At 42.4% G+C, this 14,983-nt stretch overlaps 1 long non-coding RNA gene across 1 annotated transcript in view; it reads right to left on the bottom strand.

Annotated features, from left to right (window-relative positions):
- Positions 1 to 14,248, bottom strand: part of LOC311430809 — a 68,736-nt gene extending 54,488 nt beyond the window's left edge. The window contains exon 1 of the long non-coding RNA XR_014689039.1: positions 14,102 to 14,248. This is a non-coding gene — a long non-coding RNA (uncharacterized lncRNA). The remainder of the gene's footprint in view (positions 1 to 14,101) is intronic.
- Between the last annotated feature and the right edge of the window lie 735 nt (positions 14,249 to 14,983).

Here is a 14,983-nt window from a genome sequence, read left to right as displayed (position 1 = left end):
TGCTGAAAGTCATAGCAGAACCTGGTGAGGTAAATGAGGGTCCCTTGGTCATTGCCTAAGGCCCAAATCTCTCATGCATGACTTGTGCTAACACTGGTACAATACAGGAGCAGATCTTCAAGGTCAGAGTCCACAGCCCACTCCACAATGGCTGATTCCAAGAGCCAGCTGAGTCTACAAATTTTTCCATTAGTCAGCATTACCCATTATTATGCTGTGTAATGGTGTCTGAGACTTTCTGTACATCGCTTACAAAATGATGGTGTGCTGCAGGTAAGTATGTCTGGATAGGTAATGGCTTCATCATCTCACAGGAGATTTGAGGCTTTGATGTTTTCTCCCATCCCACTTCAGTAGGAAAAACAATTTCAAATATTTTCATCTGTAAAAAAAAGAAATCTTGTCTCAGATGACTAAAAAAAAATTGTTTGCTTTACTTTTTTATTATTTGTAATCTTTCCCTAGTTGACAATAGAGTAAGCCATTGCTAACATTTTGAAGGAAAGCTGTCTTTAAAAGACAAACAAACAAAACCAGCAAACAAACAAACAAACACTATGATTTTTAGACATGGATATTTTAGCAACTACCATTATTACTTTTTATTTTTAATTACGAGTTTAATTAAAAACAACTTCTTAAGGAGAAGAGCTTAATTTTCTTAATGCGTATCTGTTGCATATGCATGTACATATGTCTGAAGCATATGCAACTAAGTGGTCAGAGGCACTTGAGTCAGATGTTTTGTAACCAAGAAATGTTTGTTAATATTGATAACAGATTTTCATGTGACCCTAACCTGTAATTTCCATCTGCTCTAACATGGAACTGCAATAGCTCACATGAAGATCCTCTCGCCACTTGTCTTTGCTAACTGCACATTAGCTTCCTAATTACACATATCATTTATGAATGTAAAATTGTATACTTTTTGGTATACAGACAGAAGGGCAGAGATGACAACAGCCCCACAAAAAGAAGTCCAGATTGACTTACTGAAAAGTCAGCAAGCAATATTCCCCTTAAGATTTTCATGTCTGCAGCTCCCGCTGTTTCTAGACGTGTCTAACTTCTATGCCCTGTCTTCATCTCTCATCTTTTAGAGACCATAATCATCTTCTTTGATGTCCAAATTTCAAATTTCAGAGTCTTCATCTGCTGCTGCCTGTTATTCCTGAGCTTCAACTAAACATTTATCAAATCAATGAAGAAAGACAACATAGAATCATCTTTCTCCCTCCCTACAAGTTACCCTTATACAGTACCTAATATGCCATATAAATTCATCTCCCCTTCTGTCCAGTCATAGTGACTTATATGAGAAACTGTTAAACAGATGCATAGTTGCTTTCCCTGAGGAAACCATACGAGAAATTCCAATTTAGCAGACATGAAATGAAAAACCCTTTATTTCATGTACATGCCATCCCAAATATCTGTGAGATTATCTTGTCACAAAAATGGATTAATGTTGTCCCCTTTTTTGTTTCTTTCTTTTTTTCTGGTATTTTTATTTCAGATCAGATTAATCTGCTCACAATTTTTGATATAAACAGTGTCTGAGGAAGGAAACCTGAATGAATGAAGCAAGCAATACGGTGCAATAAGCCATTCTGGTGAGACACAGTTTTGCTTTGAATAGAGGTGAAAAGAGAGTGTTTATCCTTTATGGAAACAATCTGATCTTGAAATGAACACAAACAAAAGGTCCAACAGCCATCATTTCTCATAACAAAGACAAGTTGAGAAAGAGAAATGATACCCAGTCCACCATCCACTATCATGTTTCGTATCCCTTACTATTGGTAAGAAAAAGCAAAACAGTGGAATTAGAGTCTACACACAGGAAACTCCCTAAAATTATGCTCTTAGAGTGACCAGTGCAGCAGGTTTTCCTACTCCTCTGTGAAATGCTCAGCTCCCACACTGGCCATCACTCTTTGCCTCAGTAGTTCTGAGCTCAGCTGCTGCTGTTTTGATGCCAGAGACAATTCCCATCTCTTCTGCCTCCAGTATCAACAAGTGGGTCTTGATGGAACTTTTTAGATCACACAGAATTGTCTAGGTTGGAAGAGATCTCAAAATCAAGTCCAAACTCTGACCTAATGCTAACAAGTCCTCCACTAAACCATATCACTAAGTTCAACATCTAAACGTCTTTTAAAGACCTCCAGGGATGGTGACTCCACCACTTCCCTGGGCAGCCTGTTCCAGTGTCTAACAACCCTTTCGGTAAAGAAGTTCTTCCTAAAATCCAGCCTAAAACTCCCCTGGCACAACTTAAGCCCATTCCCCCTTGTCCTGTTACCAGGCACGTGGGAGAACAAACCAACCCCTACCTCGCTACAGCCTCCTTTGAGGTACCTGTAGAGAGCAATAAGGTCGCCCCTGAGCCTCCTTTTCTCCAGGCTGAACAAGCCCAGCTCCCTCAGACGCTCCTCGTAGGACTTGTTCTCCAGGCCCCTCACCAGCTTCGTTGCCCTTCTCTGGACCCGCTCAAGCACCTTTGATATCCAGATCATCGATAAAGATATTAAAGAGGACTGGCCCCAGTACTGAGCCCTGGGGAACGCCACTAGTGACCAGCCTCCAACTGGATTTGACTCCATTCACCACAACTCTTTGGGCCCAACTATCCAGCCAGTTTTTAACCCAGCGAAGCCAGTCCAAGCCACAAGCAGACAGTTTCTTGAGGAGAATGTTGTGGGAACAGGTTGGACTCGATGATCTTGAGGTCTCTTCCAACCTAGAAATTCTGTGATTCTGTGATTCTGTGAAACGCTGTCAAAAGCCTTGCTGAAGTCAAGGTAGACCACATCCACAGACTTTCCCTCATCCACCAAGCGTGTCACTTTGTCATAGAAGGAGATCAGGTTTGTCAAGCAGGACTTGCCTTTCATAAACCCATGCTGACTGGGCCTGATCACCTGGTTGCCCTGTAAGTGCCGCGTGATGACACTCAAGATAATCTGCTCCATGAGCTTCCCTTGCACTGAGGTCAAACTGACAGGCCTATAGTTCCCCGGGTCTACCCTCCGGCCCTTCTTGTAGATGGGCGTCACGTTTGCTAGCCACCAGTCGACTGGGACCTCCCCCGACAGCCAGGACTGTTGATAAATGATGGTAAGCAGCTTGGCCAGCTCCTCCGCCAGTTCTCTCAGTAACCCCAGGTGGATCCCATCCGGCCCCATCGACTTGTGCACATCCAAGTGCCGTAGCAGGTCGCCAACCATTTCCTCATGGATAGTGAGGGCCACATTCTGGTCCCCATCCCCTGCCAGCAGCTCAGGGTATTGGGTATCCAGAGAGCAACTGGTTTTGCCGCTAAAGACTGAGGCAAAGAAGGCATTAAGCACGTCAGCCTTTTCCTCATCTTTTGTAACTAACTTCCCCCCTACATCTAGTAAAGGATGGAGATTCTCCCTAGTCCTCTGTTTTGTGTTGATATATTTGTAAAAACATTTTTTGTTGTCTTTAACGGCAGTAGCCAGATTGAGCTCCAGATGAGCTTTGGCCTTTCTAATTTTGTCCCTGCACTGCCTCACAACATCCTTATAGTCCTCCCGAGTGGCCCGCCCTCTTTTCCAAAGATTATAAACACTCTTTTTTCTCCTAAGATCAAGCCGCAACTCTCTGTTCAGCCAGGCCTTCCCTGACGGCTTGTCTTTGGGCACATGGGGACAGACCTCTCCTGTGCCATTAAGATTTCCTTCTTGAAGAGCGCGCAGCCTTCCTGGACTCCTCTGCCCTTCAGAACTGCCTCCCAGAGGACTCTACCAACCACTGTCCTGAACAGTTCGAAGTCGGCCCTCTGGAAGTCCAATACAGCGGTTTTACTGGTCCCCTTCCTGGCTTCTCCAAGAATGGAGAACTCTACCATTTCATGGTCACTCTGCCCAAGACAGTTTCCAACCACCACATCTCCCACCAGTCCTTCTCTGTTTGTGAACAGAAGGTCTAGCAGGGCACCTCCCCTCGTAGGCTCACTAACCAGCTGCGTCAGGAAGCTGTCTTCCACACTCTCCAGAAACCTCCTAGACTGCTTTCTCTGGGCTATGTTGTGCTTCCAGGATATATCTGGGAAGTTGAAGTCCCCCACAAGAACAAGCACTGACAATTTTGCAACTTTTGTCAGCTGCCTGTAGAACTCCTCATCAGTCTCCTCATCCTGGTTCAGCAGTCTATAACAGACCCCACCAGGAAGCTTCCCTTGCTGGCCTTCCTGTTGATCCTAACCCACAGGGACTCAACCTTATCATTCCCAGCCTCAAGTTCCACGACATCAAAACTCTCTCTAATATAGAGAGCCACACCACCATCATGCTGCCTGTCCTTTCTGAAGAGCCTATAGCCAGACATTGCAGCACCCCAGTCATGAGAGTGGTCCCACCACGTTTCCGTGATGGCAATCAAGTTGTAGCCTGCCTGCCGCACGATGGCTTCCAGCTCCTGTTTGTTACCCATGCTGTGTACATTAGTGTAGATGCACTTTGGGGCCATTGCCTTCTCTCCCAGCCTTGCCATTGTGCCGCCTGGCACAGCTCTAACAAGCCTTGTGTTGGCCCCATCCCCCTTCTCACCTAGTTTAAAGCCCTCTCAATGAGCCCTGCCAGCTCCTGGCCTAGGATCCGTTTTCCCCTTAGAGATAGGGACCTGTCTGCTGCCATCAGGTCAGGTGCTGAGTAAAATGCCCCATTGTCAAAAAAAATAAAAAAATTCTGTGTTGGCACCAGCCTCTGAGACACATGTTTTATCAGGTGGGCTTTCTGTGTCCTCTCTGTACCCCTCCCTGCCACCGTAAGGATGGACAAAAACACCAACCGGAACTCCCGCTCCATCCACTAACCGTCTCAGTCCCCTAAAGTCCCATTTGATAGTCTTCAGGCTTCTCTCTTCAATGTGATCACTGCCAGCCTGGACTATCAAAAGAGGATAATAGTCAGAGGCGCGAACCAGATTGGGAAGCTTTCTGGCAATGTCCCTGACCCTGGCCCCAGGAAGGCAGCAGACTTCCCTACGGGTAGGGTCAGGCCAACAAATAGGTCCCTCTGTTCCCCTGAGAAGGGAGCCGCCCACAACAATCACCCTTCTTTCTGTCCTGGTGGAGGCAGTTCTGAGGTGTAGAGTCGACTTCCTCACCCTAGGCATCCTCCTGGGTAGACTTTCTACCTCTTCCTCAGCTACCGGTCTCTCAAGCTCCAGGGCCTCAAACCTGTTGCGTAAGGGCACCTGGAAAGGTGGGACTGGTAGGGGGACATCGCCTGCGATGTCGACCAGGGACCTGTTTCCATTCCTCCTCAACTCCTAGGTCCCCTCCCTCTGCACGACAGCAACAGGGCAGGGGGCCCACCCCCATCTGGGGGGTCTCACCCCAGTACCTGTCCTTCAGGCCCTGCAGGGAGTTGCTCCACAAGTCTACATGTATCTCCTGCTCACACACCCTGATATCCCTCAACCTCTCGACGTCCTCCTTGAGTTCTGCCACCAGGCGGACCAGGTCGTCCACCTGCTCGCACCTCACGCACACAGTCTCTCTGCCCCCCGCAGGTGGTAGCAACAGGCTCAGGCACTCCCTGCATCCAGAGACCTGAACTGCCACAGTTTTGAGCGGGCAGTCGGTCTGGGTGTGTACAGACTTCCTGGAGAGCGCACTGTGCCTGGTGTACACCATTGCAGCTGAGCTAGCGGTAGACCGCCGTTAGAGGAGGTGTTCATATGGGCGGGGGGAGCACTCTGCCCTTTCTGCTTGCCCTGCCTGTGCTAACTGCCGCACCACGCCCTTCTGACGCGCCGTGCCCTGTTTGCCCATCCTGGTCACTGCGCTCCCTAGGGGCAGCTTTTGAACGGCTGGGGAGGGGGCGCTGCTGGCTCCGCCTACGCCTCATTCTCACCTCATTCACCTCCCTTGCGAGGGCTGCCGGGTCCTGGCGGCTCCCTCGAGTGGGCTCGGTGCCAGAAAAATTAGCCCTGCCTGTCTCATCCCGCCGCTCCGCTGCAGAACGCGTCTGCCCCAGAGCTGATAGCCTCAGCAAGTGGCCAGGGAGATTAAAGGGAGATTCTCATCAGTATCAACATGGGAAATATAATTCCATCATAAGACAAAGGCCTCAATGAAATCAAAATTTGACTCTTCAGAAAATCATTTATATCATCATCCATCCTAAAATGCCAGCAAGCACCACCACACATGCCACTGCTCAGTGGCTTGATGTGGCCTTCAGAGAGCCCTTCCATGGCACCCACTGATCATTTGCTATACGTCCATTAACATAGTTCTGCATTGCATTTTCACCTCAGCTAGCAAGAGGAGAATGTAATATTCCACCTCTCAGCATTTCACTTTTCTGTGCTTTTCTTTCCAGTCTTCACTCCATCACCTGTAGGTGTTAAAGTTTCTGTGGGTGCCTTGATGACTGGCAGGAGCCACCTGGCAGCCCTGTGGTGTGCATTGGCTCATGCTGTACCACACTGGTCTGTTCAGGCTCAGTTCAGAAGAGGCAGACCTCTGTCAGGTTTCTCAGCTTTGAATGTGGCTGGAAAACACATAGTAAAAGGGTAACATCAGCTAAGAAAATAGAACAGCTAAATTACAGAGTATTCGAAATACCCAGCACAGCTAAAGTTTTTGGAAAACTTGAAGGAAGCACTAATGTTTTATGACAATGTTTAGGCTGCCATCACCACACCTTTCTGAACGGACATAGAGATCCCTTTGTAACAGTGAACAGGAAAATGGTGCTTACTTAGCTAACTGAACCAAAGCCCTGTAAGCCCTTTCCAGCAGAAAGGGGTGGGTTTGGAATACAAAGCTTAATAAAGAACTCAAGAAACTGAAGGAGATAATTTAGATACCGCTCTTCTGAGATACAGAAACAGCAAAAAAAAAGCAAAGTTGTTTGCATATGCCTCTGAGATGGTTGTTTGCACAGTTGCCAGGTAAAGGTGTACTCAGAACTAGAAACCAGCAGTTTGTATTGCAGTTGCACCAAAACAAACTGAGCATCTTCTGTTCAGAAGGGCAAGGATGGTTTGACGTGGGGGGAAGAACTGACTGAGCTTTTCCTTTAAGTGAACTGCGTGCTTTTATCCTGAGCTGCAGGTAACCCTGACAATAAGGAAAATTGAACAAGTACCTCATCAAACCTAAAACAGTGATTTCAGTGTTGTGCATGGTTTCCAGCTTTTCAACTCCATACCAGAAAAATACAATGATTTTCTGATTAAATCTGCCACATAGAGGGCATGGCAGGAAACATAACCATATTCCAGAGTATGTTAACTTTCCCTGAGTCTTACTTCTGTAATAGGGAAGGAGGATGCCCAGTTTCCATTCTTTCTGCCTGAATACCAAACCCAGAAGGAGACTTTCAACATTTGAAAGAAACAAAGAGGACATCAAAGGCCAGTAGGAGAGCTATATGAAGAATTTATCCTTTGCAAATGTATCATAGGAGTATAGTCTAAGTGCATCACTCTCACAAGAAATAAACCTTTTCTTTTTTTTTTTTTGATGAAATCTGTGCTGCCTTAGCAGAATTAAAGTAACTTCCACTGTAATTGCTATACACTCCACAATGATTTTAATAACCTCTTTTCATAACCAAGTTCTCAGAGATATTTAAACTTAGTATTATTCACAAAAGAAGTGTTCAGTTTACATTTACAGTCACAACATGAGCCTCTGCAAACATTTAGAAGGGATATGAAGTTCTATCAACGGGTGAAAAGAGAACAAGGCACGATAGAACAAAAGACGATTTTTGTATTTCTTCAGCAAGGCTCAATTCCTTCTTTGAATGTAGAACTGGAAGCCCAACACTCAGCCTTTATCAGTTAATCAACCAGTTTTAAATTTAATTCTCTTTTATTCTTCCTTTGCCAGATTAAGGCTACATAAAATGTCTAATAAATATGGCAAATTACCTACAAAGCTGATTTAAGATCAAACAGATCCAGGATTCATAACAATACTTATATGTTACAAAAAGGGGAAAGAGTAATGTAGTGAATGAAAGAAGCTATATGAAATAAAGCCTTTTAGCAACACTTCTTTGATCTGTTTCTATCTAAGCCCACTCAGAGCAAATTTTCATGATAATTATAAGTTAGCTTTATATCAAGGAATGAAATGTTGTTGAAACTATAAAAAAACTCAATAACATTATAACTTGGTTAAAAAAATAAAAATGTCCCAAATAGGGACAAGTAAAATATTAACTTGTTTTAAGCTAATAAAGAGGATTCTGCTAGTGTTTTATGGAACTTTTCTTATTTATTTTAATCTGAAAGACAAAAAGTAAAGAATAGAAGATGATGTAATTCATTCTTTTTAAATGGTTTTCATTTAAAAAAAATACTTGGAACAACATAATTTTTTCAAGCTGTTCAATTGTTTCATGATTTATTTTGTTTTATTTTGTAAACTGCATCCCTTTATTGTGATATCATATGAGATCAGAAATTCCTCAGCTCATTCTGTGAGCTGTTACAGCACTCAGTGATGGGAGAGGAGGCTGCCAGAACCAGTCTCAATCTGATGTCTACAGGAAAGTCATAGGAATACAAATAGTATTTAATAACATAGCTATTATGCAATAGATTTAAAAGTCTTTTCTAAAATGACATTACTTTGTTCCTCTAAGGAGTGTCATTGAGATGCAAGAACTTGTCCAGTAAAGTCATAATTGCTATAGCTATAGAACTCCCTAGGATAGTCTGGGGACCATTTTCTGGCCCAGAATCCAAGTATCACAATACAGATCAAGTCCATACAGCTACACTTAAACCCAGCACCTTCAGCTTATTGGAAATGGCTGCTGATGCAAGCTGACCCCCAACCTTGCCTGGCCATTGCTTGAGAGAACTGTAGGGCACATGGGCAAAAAACTCCAGGGAGGGTGCTAATGATGTAACAGTACAAACCAGAACACTGACACAGGCTCTAATTAGTTCATTAGTACACACATAACCTATACTGAACACCTATTCCATCATCTGGTGTTCTTCTGACTTCTGAAAACAATGCCTACAAAGTAACAGAAATCTGCTTTTACCTTTCATGACATATATAATTTAACGAGCTGAAGAGAAGGACATCAATAAGAGAAAAACAGGGGGCCAATTACCTCAGTGGGAATTAGCAAGCTGAAATTTCTTGTTGGCAGGAATGTTTCCTACCTTACTGTGAGAGCTTTGCAGGATGTACGAGCGATGCTGCTGTCAGGTGGGAGGAGCAGTTCCCATATGCTCGCATACTGAAATCACTCAATGCCTATCAAAACTAATGAACCAACAGCCCTTTCTGGGCTGTTTACCCAAACCAAGCATTCTGAATTTTCCCTTCCAGTTTGGAAACAGCCCCTAAATCGCAACCTGCAGCTCTCAGGCTGATTCAAGTATGTGAATACAAACAGTGGTTTACAGCAGGCTCATATTTTTGTGGCAGTCACTAAATGGCATTTGTGAGCATGGTGTTCCCTATAACTGAATTTGCAGGTCATGTCATAAAATCATATTGCGTATTCATATAGTATAAATAATACAGGAAAACAAAACCATTTTTTCATTCTGTTTTGGCAAATAATGCATAAAACCTTAAACTTTCACAGCTACAAAGTGTTTGATACTTAATGATGCCTAGTTCTTGATGAGGAGTTTTTACCATTTGGTCTCAGAACAGTTTACATAGGATGGAAATACCATCACTGGTATCACTGGCCACAAACTTGAGGAGTAAGATAATAAAGATGTATCTCCAGAGTCTTTCCAGAGAAATGAACTGAAAGCCATTGGTTTCACATTCTATACATAAGATTTTATCTTATCCTACACACAAGACTGTATCAGTTATGGTAGGTGATAACAGAAGTGCCATAAAGCTTCTGAATGATTCATGTAAATGGCAACTTTTATCTGCAGATACTGGAAATGCTTGGGAGACCATAAACATGAAGACTTGCTCCTTACAAAGCTCCTTAGGCAGTGTCTGACTATGCCACATTTCTGTCAATGTTAAAGACTTGTGCTTCTGTGCATCCAGAAGAGATGCCCACCTGTTTGCAATCAGTCAACACAGTTACCACAGCCAACTTTTCATGCATGACGATGAAAATTAAGAAGGCAGGAGTCAATGTAATCTCAAAAGGTACGCATGATGTTCCCTTTCACCGTGCCTGGTTTTGCAGAGGTGCAGCTACAGCTACTGTCAGCTGCCATAGGCTGGATCAGGATAAATCCGAAATATAGGCAAAGTGACAGTTTTCCTTGCTTCATAGTAGTGGCTGACAAAGCAAAGCCAAAGTATTAACAGTGGTGCTTGAACCAATAGTTTTTCTTTTAATAAAGGTCTTTATAAACAGAAGGACAAAGGCATCAACCCTGATGCACTCAGAAAATGAAGATATTTCAGAATATCTGTAGCACTTATGATGATTTCTAAAGAATTAAACTCACTTTCTGACAGAGGATTTTTCGTGATGCTTTTTGCTCTGATTTCAGTCCTGACAGTTCCTGCTGGGACCATAAACAAGAACTGTGAGTACAATTCTGATGCAGTAAGTCTCAGGGCCATGAGAGCAGCCGTGCCTGAAGGAAGCTGTATTTAACAAAAGAACAACATGCCACAGGTTGCATTTAAAATTTTATAGGCATATCTGATGAAGGAGAAACAAGTGCTGTTCAGTTAAGAGCCCACACCACTGACATAACAGGGGAAACCTCTGCTGTCATTTCTGACTGCTGCTTCTGTTTGATACTAGGAAGGGGGTGGATTAACGAACTTGTTAATGACCTTCCTGCCTCCATCTGTGATTTAACATCTGTACTCTGCCTTTCACACATTGTTGGAAAATAATTGATACTACACTATGATGGAGCTAAGCTGTCAAAGTTAATCAGGCCACATTTTAAGGTGATCAAAGCCTCATTCATTCTGGGCCTTTTATTATTTTATTCTCTTCAGGCTTGGCGCAGTAAATCGTTCCAAAGGGGATCTCACTGCATCTCTCTTACCATAAATGCCAGTATTTCTGTTATTCCCCATCTGTTTGAATGGAGATCACACGTCAACAGCCAGTCTTAAGGAATCAGTCATTATTCCAGTATTGGGAGCCGTCTCAGGATTTCAGCTTCCTAGACTGACTCAACATCTGCTCCAGTTAAATATTTTGTGTGTGCTTTAAGTAAGTTTATATTTAGTTGCACATTCATTCCAAGGTGAAGAAACATCTTCATTTATATACATACAAAGAGAATCATCTCAGTTTGAACATGTAGAACACAGGAAGAGCTTAGCTTTCCAGCTGAAGAAGTGTTAATTTTGAGTAAATTTGGTAAGTAGTTGTATTAGAAGAAAAAGAAGTGTACTGAAGTAATCTCTTCTGTTGACAACTAGAAAATTGACAACTGCCATTCCAGCACCTTTGCTGTAGTGCCATTCTCTTTGTGTGTCACATTTTAACCATGTGTTTAAGTCCTATTGTGCACCCTCTTTCATTAGAGGATTATCTGAGTTCAACAATAGCAATGGAGGAAACAAGAAGATAATTCAACTATTTGAGTATTTTCCTTAGGGAATATGAAAATGATAATGCAGGTTGTAGAAGCCACTTTGACACCCCAGGATGCTGTCTGGGGTGTGGAAAGCAGCACATCTCCACCTTTTGTTCACTCCTGCAGCCAGAGTAGAAACAGAAACAGAGATGCTTTCTGTCCCTGGACATCCCAAGGTCTGTGGCAAGCTGTGTCTAGACTCCCAGAACACTAAGGCAAGCTACAACTGAGCTGAAATGAAGAAATATCAATGAATGATGAGTTCCTACCTAGAAAAAAATCTTGACTATGAAGCCCGTGACAATATTTAATTTCTTTAAAACATATGGAAATGATACTTATATAATCTTTAATGAAGAGAGATGCTGACTTCACTGAAGCATAATTCAAGAAGCATTTAGTGGGGAAAAATAAGTCTGATGTTTGTGAAAGCAAATAGTTGCCATTTTAAGTACCATTTTAAAAGCACATTGCAATCTCTAAGAGGAAAATAATATCTTGACTTATCCCAACAGTTTCATCTCTCCAAACTGGTTGGATGACAAAATGACAATAGCATTTTTTTACTGTTCAATCATTTTTTTTTTCACTAAGAATAGATAATCAAATAGGCAAATCAATAAATTTGGGGCAACTGAATGAAAAATACCTATTCAGATCACTATGGATTGTCTAGATGCAAATTAAGCTTGATGACACCCAAGTTTAAACTGATGGAAAGTTTATAAAATTACTCTCTATGTTTCTTCTTCCATATTTGCTCTTCAGGTAAACAAAGTACTATTTTCAAGAAGAAAAATGATTGGGCTTGTAATTTCAGTATCAATCTTCTGATTCCCGTCTTTTATCCTTACAGCGATGGCAAAATTTTATAGGCTTTAGTAAATTGTCCATTGTAGATACACCACATTGAAAGTACTTACCCAGGAACAGGACTGCTTAATCATTTTTATTTAAAAGAAAACCAAATAAGCTTGCCACCTACCAGGGCATGTAGCAGTACCAACAAAAGAGGAGCTGGTTACTCCTCAAAGACGAAAAGACGATTTAGCCTCTGACCTTCACTAGAAAGATATAAGATTTCTCCTTCAGAAACAGACAGTTAATTGTTTGCTGACAGGAGGGTTAAGAAAGGGACAAGAAGGATGTGTGTCAATCCACGGAAAGCACAGGGAATAAGCCATCAGGGCTGTAAGCTTTTAGCCAGAACAAGAATTTAATTGGTGTAACAGGATATGGCAGAATAATATTCATGACTAATAAATTGCTATAAATGAATTCAAATTAATGCAAATGGCCTGTTCTGGAAGAACAGGCAAGGCAATAGAGAGGAAATGCTGGATAAATTGAAAAAGAGAATCCAGGCTGCCTCAGTAGGTGTCAGTTATAAACCAGTACACCAGGCAGAGCAGAACCCTCCAGAGCACAAAATGTGGTCCCCCTGGGGGATTCTAGCTTAAAATGCCAGATAAAAAAGAAATACAGTAGGACATAGCCTGGCAGGGTCATGAAATGGGCCATGCGATCTTTCTGCGTGGAACCTAGGGAAGAATCAAACCAGGCCTGAATCCAGGTGATTTTCAGAAAATCCGTAATAAAAGGATTACAAACTTTTCATCTCTTTCATCATGACTTGATATTCAATATTTTAAACAATTTTACTTTTTTTTTTTTTTTTTTTCCACAGAAATGTCAGCTAATTCTCAGCATTTTCATCCTGGCATCCAATATTTTTCATGAAATTCTATCATTTTGTAAAATCAGAATGTAAAATCTGGAAAGCAAATGAGAACAAAAAGTGGAGTTTTGCTTAACAGAATGTAAAACTGGTAATTATTGCTAATATCCATTTGTGATGTGTATCACACTGAGCTGCCAAAGAAAATTCTTGCTGCCCTGCAATGTTGAAATGCTTTCCACCGAGATCTGAGTAATTTTGCTTGTCAAGAAAACAGTCAGCGTGCTTTATTCCATAGACCAGTTTCACCACCATCTCTCATTCTTCTTCAAGGGACAAAATTCACTCTGCTTAACTTTCGCTGCCTAACATTTCTTTTTAATACCACACATTGTCACTGTGTGCAATTAATGATCTTTGGCTAAGTGAGGAACCTTATGCACATCTCAGACAGACTGACAGTTGACAGATTTACTTCCCACATTCAAACATTGTTATGAAGCATAACTCCCCCTCAGAAGAGTGAAAGCTGCCTCCATTTACAAAGCCACAGACCTGCTCAGACTGATTTGTACCAATACACTAGGCAGGATTGGGAAAATGTTCCTATTGATTCTTCCACCCACACTGGAGGTGATAAAACAGGTTAAGTGATCAGGTTTTCATGCTGTCATAAGCAATTTGTCTAATTTAACACCCAGAGTTCCTAGATCAATTCACTGTTATTTCTGTGAGCTGTTTTGCACCTTCCCCCCACCCTCCCAAAAAAAAAAAAAAAAAAAAAAAAAAAAGTTTAACAGAGTAGTGTTGGCTATACATTACATGGCTTCACACTCCTTCCAGCTATTCAAAACTATGGAGTTAAAGGTTTACCTTCAAGTAGAGCAGAATAAGTCATAGGTTCACTTGCTATTTCACCAGAGCTCATTTCACGTGAAAGACTTGCTGATAAACTGTGTACTTTGCCTGGTATGTGAAGACTTGCCACGTGGCTGAGCTACCTGAACCACAAGACTATCTGGTGTGACATGTAGAACAGCAATTTCATTCAACACAGCCAGGGGACACCACAAGAGAAAAGTCTGCCAGATTAAGACCTTTATCATGGATTTCCGATTCCTACCTCAGTTCTGATGATGTGATTCTTCCACAGGGCTGGATGAGATCGTTAGGGGCTGGAGAGCAGATAAGATGAGCTCGCCTAGAGAAAAATTGAGGATGAAGTCATTCAGTTTAGATTGATAGTCAAAGAAGGTTTTTTTAAATTAAATGAAAGCTACATTTAAGAGACTGGATATATCTGCATAGATCTTGCCCTTATTTTTTCTGGCTGTAAATCACACTGAGTTAAATCTCACCCTGCAGGTAGCACCATGGAAGCAATCAGAAATGTCCAGCAAGGTATTACTCACTGCCCATAAGAGCACCAGTTTTTGAAGAGCATTTCCATGTTATTGATCTCTGAAAACACTTTTTTTGGCTATCAAGACAGTTAACCATCCCAAGGGGAGCTCAATCCAGCCTCATCTGGGCTTTGATCTACACTGCAAGAGAGATGGGGGAAAGATCCCCTCCACCTGTGGTAGCTGTTTAAACTGCTTCTCCTGCCAGTGGAAGGATGGGTGTACCTTGAGTCCTGTAACCTGGGGTCCAGTCATCTAACATAATGTTTTCCCTTATTCCACTGACTGCATAGGTAGCTTCAGTGACCCTAAGCACAATGCACTCCACTTCTATGTTAACAGGGGGAGAGTC

Source organism: Aythya ferina (genome assembly GCF_964211825.1).
Source record: "Aythya ferina genome assembly, chromosome: 2".
Taxonomy (NCBI): Eukaryota; Metazoa; Chordata; class Aves; order Anseriformes; family Anatidae; genus Aythya; species Aythya ferina.
Note: the sequence above shows the minus strand (reverse complement) of the source record. Positions and strands in the feature narration are given on the sequence as shown.